A 7,996-nucleotide genomic window follows, 5' to 3' on the forward strand; every position below is an offset into this window, starting at 1 on the left:
CCGCTTCTTCACATGTGGCTTTTTAAGTTTTTCTGTTGTGACTCTGTATTTAAGGTGTTTTCCATTGACTCTATCAAAATAAAGTAATTGTTATTTGGGGATATTATATTTACTTGAAAATGTGTGCATATTTGTTTAAAACTATGAATTCTGGGAAGAATTTTAATTCTATGAAATATAAAATGAGATTTATGTAATGAACAGCTACTGTTTCAGCTAATAAAAAATAAAATTTGTATCTCAGTAATATATTATAAAATGTATTATTATTATTGTCAATCTAAGTTCATATTAATTTGAAAACAAGAATACGTTCTTTAAACAAACTGTTGACATACCATTATGTCATGTATATGGGGTTTTATTTGTTTGTTTATTGACTGATTTAGAATGAAAAATAATTCTGTGAAAGAAATTTAAGGTGGATTATCTAGTCAATTTTTCCAGTCTAAATTTTAAGTTGCTAAAACATAATCTAATATTTTGATTTTTAAAGTTCTTTTTTTAAAAAAAAGTCTCAAAAATTGAACACTTACGCTCACTTTGGCAGCACATATACTAAAATTGGAATGATACAGAGAAGATTAGCATGGCCCGTGCTCAAAGATGACATGCAAATTTGTGAAGCATTCTATATTTTCAGTAATGTAGTCATGCAAGATACTGAATTTGGTGAAATAAGCTAAAGAGATAGAGGGTTTCCCTGTACACTTCTTTACATCTTCCTGGAAATATATAGATATTTTGAAATTTTTAATTAATAAAGAATTATGAAAAAAAATCAAGCACTTATTAGAGGAAAACTCTACTTAAAATTATAATGATCTTTTTGCTTTTTTTAATCACTAATCTTCATGCCAGAAGGAATATGTTTAAGAGTCATTTATACCTATAGTTCACTAAAATAGAAACATGAAATTTATTCTGTAAACAGAAAACAAAAAATGTACATATAGTCATATATCTATATGCATATTTTTTCTTTAAAAAGAAGATTAAAAAGTTTCATAATTTTGAGCAGCAAAAAGAAGTGTAACAAACACTACAGTCCAAAGCAATAATAAACCTAGGAATGATTTTTAGACAAAGAAGAAAGGACATATTCCAGGGTAGATTTAATTTTATTTAGGGGCTTTTGGGATGAAAGAGGGGTAGGCTTTCACTATCTAAATTAAATTATCTGAATTATCTGCCTAAATGGAGCAATAGAGACACATCCAAATGAGTTATGTAGATACACCCATAACATGAGAATATAGACCCCCCAATTTAGTTTTTAAATAATTCAGAACTTTACTTTTAGTTTGGAAATATATTTTGGCAACAGCATTTTGAGACTTAATTTTCAATTACATATTCCCTGTAACAATATTCTTTTAAGTGTAGCACACCTCTAGTGAATGCTCATCATTTATATAACAGCTATTTATTAACTGACTGTTAACATCCAGACACTACTCTAGGATCCCCAAAAAGCAAAACAAACCAAATACCTGCCCTAGGTGGTGTTAGGACTTTTTCTGAAGGCTGTGGAAATTAATCATTAGCGATAGAAAATCCTGTAGTTTTCAGTTGATCCACTAGGTGGCAAAGTGTGCAAACCTGGCAGCTAATATGCAAATAGCGGCTTTTGGGCATATCTTGAGTGAAATTTTCCAGCATATCTTGTTACAAATGTCTCTGTTCGTCACAGTTAATAACTAAATTTTCAGAATACTTCTTGTATTTAATTTTAACAAATCATTTCTTGCTAGAGACTCATCTCCTAGGAAAGAAGAGAGCCAGCTGTATTCCTCAGAGGCCCATCTGCAAGATCCCCAAGCTTATCTTAAACATTTTTCCTCATTTCCTCTGCTTATTTCTCTGTGCCCCCAGATGTGCATATTATAGAAATCTTTCTAAGGTTCTGTACATCTGGCTTTGTACACAGCCCAGGGAGCCTTGGGTTAATTTTATCCAAATTTATCTAGATAAACTTGGGTTTCACACTTTGGTTTGTTAATATGACGGGGTTAGTGTCCAAAACACAAACACCTTAGAAGTATGTCCATGGTAACAAGTAGCCAAACACAACAATCAACATATATATGAAATCATGCTTATATTTTGTTTTCAGAAACCTCTTAAGTACCACCACACCCTTACACTGAGGAATTAAAATTCCTTAATCAGACCTCTTCTTTGAAACAATTTTGACATTTTTTTTTCCCAAATAAAATTGGATCTTTATTTATGTCTAGATTTCCCCAAAAGATTTTTTTAAATCTTCCCTTCCTTGATAAATGGTTTATAGAGGATGCAGAAATAGTTGAAGAAAATTTTAAATGCAGAGTTTGATATTTTCCTGTGCTTATTTATCATATGAAATCAAGATCTGTGTTTATAGATGGGTGTTCTTTAGATCTCAGAATGATATGTTAAAGATGAATATTGCTGTAAGTGAAGATGCTATCTCCAATTCCTCCCAGTTCATGTTCCTGCCTCCCCCATCTCCAGGACACAGAAAATATTAACATTTTAGTACATAATGTAGAAATTTTTCTCCTTACATATTTTCCTTAGCTGTAGTGATCCTCAGTACATTGGAAATGCATGAATTAATTATGGCAAACATATATTTGACATATATGGTTGAATTAATGACTTCATTAGTAACTATGATGTATTTCATAGAGAAATTATTTGTATAAAGTTTACTTGTAGATCTTAATGTAGTCAAGAAAAGAGACTGGTATGGTGTTACTAGTGAAAAATCCATTCTTAACTTGATTTTTATTATTAAACGATTTTAGGCCTGGGATAGAGCTCAGTAGTAGAGCAGTTACCCAACAGGCACAGGCCCATGGGTTCCATTCCCAGTACTGGGACAGGGGAATGGGGAGAAGAAGGATTTTACTTATAGTTAGTCTAAACAAAAGAAAGGACAATTCAAAGGTTTTAAGTAATAAAGTATTATTAAATTGAAGAAATTGAAACCAGCTATTATCCATTCCCACTGATAGCAAATTATCCTCAAAGTTAATCCTAAAGAGACTTATGGACTTTATATTTTAAAAAGGAGAAAAAAGGAAAACTTTTAAAGAAACTAAGATTATAAATAATTGAATAGATTATAATGGGAACTCAGACTTTCCTTCTCTTGAGGTTTTTTGTTTGTTTTTGCTTTTTGACATAATTTTTAAGCATGAACTTTTACCATAGTTCAACCTAGAGAATAACCTTTGAGTTATATTTAATAGAGAGTTCAGGGCTACAAGGCCATGATAATGTTGCTGGTGTTGGTGCAACTTCATCTGAAGGTCTGAATATTACTCAAAGGAAAACAACCTAAGAAGAGAACACTGTGAAAGCATCTACTATGTTGCAAATCAGTTACCACAGACCTAATCAATCACAGAACTTTATTTTATTTTATTTTATTTTTAAATTTTAATATTTATTTTTTAGATCTCGGCGGACACAACATCTTTGTCTGTATGTGGTGCTGAGGATCAAACCCGGGCTGCACGCATGCCAGGCGAGCGCGCTACCGCTTGAGCCACATCCCCAGCCCCAATCACAGAACTTTAAAAAGAAAAAAACTTTGGACAAGGAAATGGGAATACCTTGGTGGGAGATAGGGCCTTCTTATTTATTTATTTATCTATCTATTTATTTATTTATAGCATTGCTAGGAATCAAACCCAAGGCACCTTGCATACTAGGCAAGTGCTTTACCACTAAACTACATCCTTAGTCATTCATCCACAATTTTTAAATAGAAAACATTTAAAGGTTTAGTATTTTCCTTATCCATAAGACAACACTAAATCAACATATATTTTAAGGAGTACATCAAGAGATTTCATTATTATGCAACCATTTTCTGGAGTATTTCAATTAATTTTTTGCAAAATATAAAGAGCCCAAAATTCTGTGGCAAAGTCTCACATTATAACAAACATGAAGTCAATGTGTCATATTGTAGAAAAAAAACATAAAGGACAAACAATAATAACCATACAAGGGCTGGAGATGTAGCTTAGTTGTAGAATACTTGCTTAGCACATGCAAGGCCCTGGGTTCAATTCCCAGCATTGCAAATAATAATAGTAATAATCATACAAAACATGAAACATGGTTGAAATATAGTCCAAGTAAAAAGCTTTGTGACCAAAAATGTTAATACTATATTACATGTTACTTGAAACATAAAATCTTTGAATTTTTGTGCTTAAAACTTTTTTTTCTGGTGGACTCTTTCTTCTCAATGTTGCCACTATGACTAATATTACATCATCATTTTCATGGAGACAACACCATGAGGATATCTACTTATGAGAATATAAGTCACTTGTTATTAGCTCACAGAATGGCAAAGTGGTGCATATTTGGTCTTGTAGAAGAGCTTTCAGTTGATCACCAAGTGTTTCACAGAAGTGAAGTCACCTTTATATCCTTAGAATAGATCTGTGAAGGCCAAATGAACTAAGGAATAAAGGCCTTTAGCAGAGTAAGTATAATAAAAGAGTGATACATTTTACTTATAATTTTGATTCCATTATCATTATATTCAGTTAAATCTTTCCACAATTGTTTTCAGAGATTTCTGAGACTCAGTTTCTCATGGTGTTGACCAAACTGCAAAATTAGCTCCCCTACAGGAAATCTGAGTTACAAAATACATTTCCAAGATGCTGAAACTGTTTCCTCCCAAATCCAGGACTCTGCTGTGTGGCATGACACAAACATTCCCAGCTGAACAGGGTGGTTTTTATCATGGATGCCAACTGGAAAATAACTTAGAGATGTTTTGGGTTGGAAAAAAATCTGACCCCTTTGGCACATGCATTACATTCAAAATGTCTCTACTCAAAAGTGTTTAAACTTTTATTATTGCATTTATCACATTGTATTACAGTCTTGAGTAGGGTGACCATACATCCTTAGTTTATGCATGTTGTCCTGAAGTACCATCTGGTTTAGCATTTTAGCACTATCAGAAGTGTCCTGGTTTAGACAATAAACTCCATAGTCCCCAATTATGAAGCAGGTGCCTGGCAGGAGAGGCCGAGGAGCACTGGGGTGGTCCTAAATAGAATGTGGGCCTGTTTGACACTTTGGTGGTGCTGGTGACCCAGAGATGTCTGGCAGCTTTGCCTGCAGAGGAAAGCTCCTTAAGGAGAAACTTAGCCTCCAAAGACAGGAAGAATCAACAGAGGAGAGTTAGGAAGGCCTCCAAGTCTATGAGGCAGGCTTGCAGGGAAATGGCTTCTCTTCCCATTTCTGCTAGGAACACAGTGTATTTGAAGACAGTGTGGACCCCAGAGGACAGCACCATTTTGTTCTTCTCGGTTTAAGGTTGTATTAGGAGACAGCAGCCTGGTGAAGAAATCAAGGGTAGTGAAACACATTCCAGAAGATGCTTTGCAACCCTGAACCTCAGTGAGGTGTGAAAACAACTCACCCAGAATTTCTCAGGCTTCTGAGAAATACTCAGGGCCCAGGGCTGAGGTGGGATTGAAGATTGGATTTGTGTGTGTCTTTATCACCAGTACAAGATTTAATTTTGTTTAGTGTCATTTCAGTTTTGAGTACTCCAATTGTAGGGTAAGTTACAGTCTATTAACTAAAGAAAAATATTTTCTATCTTCTTTTTAAAAATTAAAATGTATTTATTTTGGTGCTAGGGATTAAATCAAGGGCCTCACATATGCTAAGCACACTGTCACTGAGGTACTGCCGCCAACCCTATTTTTAAAACTGATGTATAAAAACTAGAAGTTGTACATATTAATGGGGAACCACGTGCTGTTTCTATACTTGTATATATTATGCAATGTTTAAGTCAAAGTAAACATAGCTCCTCAAACATTTATCATTTCTTTATGGTGAAACACATTCAAAGTTCTTTCATCTACTCTTTTGAAATATATAGATCATTATCATTATCTATAATCACCACAGTGTGCAACAGTAAAAGAGTTATTTGGTAAGTAGAACACCTCATGCCCTATCAAGAACTTGGACTGGCTAGAGGAAACTTTTCTGAACAAGTTGGTTATTTAGTTCAAAACTTTAATTGTGAAATATTCTTTAACTTGAGACAGAGCAGCATTTGTTTATATTCAAGGTATGTTATTAAAGTACTTGGATATTTTGGGTTGTTTGTTTTGAGAACACTTATCAAAATCAATTTGCCCATTCAACAAATACTTATTTAGACCCTAATATTTGCCATGCACAGTGCTAAGTGCTTATGATGATATCAATATTCAGCTATTTCTGTGATTTATTCTATTGTTATTATGCTGAGGACTCTCTTAAAATATTATAACAGCCATTATCCCTCGCCTGAGTACTAATTATATTTACAAACTAGTTGCTGAATACTTTTGCCTGAATGTACATTAACTGACTGGCCATTTTCTTACCTACATCCTCTCATCACCACCTTCCTCCCAATACAAGCAAACTTGGCCTTCAACTGTGTTTCTTCTAGGATGGCAGCATTATTTGGAGTAATGTTTTTTGTTGCTGTTATTTTGTTTGTTTTTGGTGCTGGGGGTTGAACCCAGGGTCTTGAGCATGGAGGCAAGCAATCTACCACTGAGCTATATCCTCAGTAGCCCTGCAATAATTCTTAACACCTTCTTCTTTATGTCCAACAGTCAATAGGGCACCAAGATGGTTTACTTTTGAAAGTGTCTCTTAAATCTTTTGTCTATCCCTTCCACTCCAATAACAGTGCTGAAGTTCATATTTCCTTCAAATTTTGCTTGCATAATTAAAAGTGTATAATTACCAATCTTCATTGATTTCCTCAGACTACATTTCTACTTTACATTTTTTTATCAGCATTAGAAAGATCTTAAAACAGATCAGAAATGACACATCTGAAAAATCCCCAGTTGTCTACAAAATTAAAGTGTCAACTTTCTATTATGGCTTACTCTTTCTCCAACTTGTATTTTCCAGTCTTTCCTTTCACTACACTGCTGTTCACACTTTACCCTCCAGCTCCCAAAGGTAATTCACTACTCCATGACTCCCATCCACATTTGTATCTGTGCCTTTAGTCATCTCTTCTCTCAGTAACACACCTATTAAAATAACACATTTTCTTCTGCTATTACTTAAGTTAGTAACATACACAAAGTACTTTGGAGTCAGTGTCTTTCTTGATCCCTACAAATGGTCATATGATCCTCCAGAAATCACCTAACTCCTACAGAACTCTGCAAAATTATTATGGATATACACAAAGTATTTTAGGACTGAATGTGGCTATGATTGACTTCCTCCCATGAAAGCCCTTGACAATGGGCTTTCTTCCTTTTTGTCTCTTTCACTGCACATGGGCCGTCTTTAAATATTTATTTGAATGTTTGAATTATAACTTCACTGTTATGTAAAATAATGTCTTAAATGTATTGCCATGTAATAGGTACTTGGGTGCTACAGTGACCTTGATTATATGTGCAGTAGAACTTTGGTATGTGAGAAATGAGATTTTTTTTCGACACTGAAAAAAAGCACAAAATGCATAAGAAAAACTTTAGGCCTTGAATATAATGTGATTGGCTATATTGTTTGTATTAAATTGATGTGATTAGCTGGGCTTGGTGGTGTATGCCTGTAATCCCAGTGGCTCAGGAGGCTGAGGCAGGAGGATGGCGAGTTCAAAGCCAGCCTCAGCAACCTAGCAAGGCTCTTAACAATTCAGTGAGACAGAATCTGGGGGTGTGACTCAGTGGTTAAGTGCCCCTGAATTCAATCCCTGGTACCAAAAAAAAAAAAAATTAATGTGATTAGTGGAAGTATTAGAAATATTCTGAGTCAAAGAAAAAGAAAACTAGTGAGGGGAAGGACGAGACACCGTTCCACTTACCAGTGTAAAAGAAAAAGAAATATGGATTGTGGGCTGGGTATGTAGTATAGAGGCAGAATGCTTGCCTATCATGCCTGAGGCCCTGGGTTTGATACCCAGTAGTGAATAAAATAAAATATTGAAAAA

The 7,996-nt window shown here is 34.3% G+C and overlaps 1 non-coding gene across 1 annotated transcript; it reads left to right on the forward strand.

The window, feature by feature from the left end:
- The first annotated feature begins 534 nt into the window (after nucleotides 1–534).
- LOC143398795 (U6 spliceosomal RNA) lies at nucleotides 535–641 on the forward strand. Its single transcript, XR_013091378.1, has one exon. It is a non-coding gene; the product is annotated as a U6 spliceosomal RNA (small nuclear RNA).
- Nucleotides 642–7,996: the final 7,355 nt, after the last annotated feature.

Source organism: Callospermophilus lateralis, chromosome 4 (assembly GCF_048772815.1).
Source record: "Callospermophilus lateralis isolate mCalLat2 chromosome 4, mCalLat2.hap1, whole genome shotgun sequence".
NCBI classification, from domain to species: Eukaryota; Metazoa; Chordata; class Mammalia; order Rodentia; family Sciuridae; genus Callospermophilus; species Callospermophilus lateralis.